The sequence below is a fragment of the Morone saxatilis genome, unplaced genomic scaffold (assembly GCF_004916995.1).
Source record: "Morone saxatilis isolate NCDOM2014 unplaced genomic scaffold, NCSU_SB_2.0 Contig12, whole genome shotgun sequence".
Taxonomy (NCBI): Eukaryota; Metazoa; Chordata; class Actinopteri; family Moronidae; genus Morone; species Morone saxatilis.
The window spans coordinates 13745267-13746808 of NW_023339674.1; positions in this window are offsets into that span (position 1 = coordinate 13745267).

Here is a 1542-nt window from a genome sequence, read left to right on the forward strand (position 1 = left end):
AAGAGTGATAATGAAATAATACAACTATAATACTTAAAAGAACGTAAAATAAAATATTCTGTATGAGAGTTAAAGCCTTTCTGAGTCACTTGGTTATGTGCCAGCAGGTCCACAGTTGGGTATTTGATGGTTTCACATTTATTAAATGACTTTGTGTCTGTATAGCAGTTTAGTATTTCAGTATAAGTATTGCAAAGAACAATAGACCACCACCACATGTAAATATGATTTAATACATTATACAAATATAAATTATATAAATTGCCCTGTGATTGCAGCTCAATTTTTTGTGATTTCAAAGTGATTCAGGCTCCAAACCTGCAGGTTGGTACATAACTGAGTTGGTATATGAACAGTAATGGAGCAGGTGTAAAGAAATTGGGATGAAAACTATAAACTACCAGTACAGAGACACTGCAGTCAGTTAAAGGAGAGTAACAGGTGTCTCAGGGTGTCTACAGACACACCTTGGTTGTGTTGCTCTGACCAGCCACTAGATGGCATCTTCCTCACACATTTTCCAAGGTGCATGATCACCAGCACTTTGCTAGTTGTGAAGTGTTTGAGCTTTGCTTTGTTTGTTTGGTCACTATTTGAGGAGCCTATTGACTTATTCATTATGTTGTAGCGTTAGCGGGCGTTGGCTGTTGTCCCCTTTGAAAATGAGAATGTGTTTTTGTGCAGTGTAAAACTGCCCAATCACTGAGACATTAAAGGAAGGCACGAGACTTCAACCTACTTTCGATTCCATCCCCTCTACTCACCAACTCAACTTAGTAAATATTTGTGTAATTAACTCCAATGACTCAGTTATTCCCAGAACTAAGATTAAACTGTAGCTCCTCCCCAATGTGTGTTTCCTCCTTTTATGTGATGATAGCGAGCATTATTTAGGCGACACTTGCAGGAAGCCATGCTTAGACTGCCAACAGTCAAAACCTTTTCCTATTTCCCAAGTAATAATAACAATGAATTATGATAATAACCTGCACTTACTGTAAATAATCAGGTGACTGATTATTACTTTCCAAAAAACCTGTCAGTTCAACTGGTGTTGACTTTACTGCGAACCCATTAGAGTTGTCACCATACCAGAATTTTAAACTTCAACTAGTACAAAAACACGACTCTCCTCTGTTCATAACATGATAAAATAATAAAAATAATTCTAAGCACACAAAATATGATAATTTATTTCAACCTGCGCACAGCACTGAACACATATTGAGAACCAGTTGATTTTCTTCCCTGTTGTTTCAGTGTCAATAGTGTCCTTGGATTTGAAAATTGTAGGTCTGTTTTAATAGCTTCTGTACTTTTGCATGTATGTGTGAAATTAATGGAGATTGTACAGTTCTAAACACGTATCATTCAATTCAATTCAATTTCAATTCAATTTTATTTGTATAGCACCAATTCATAACAGAAGTTCTCTCTCTCTCAGGACACTTTTCAAATAGAGCAGGTCTAGACCGAACTCCTTTTAACATTTACAGAGACCAACAGTACCGCCATGAACAAGCACTTGGTGACTGGGGCAAG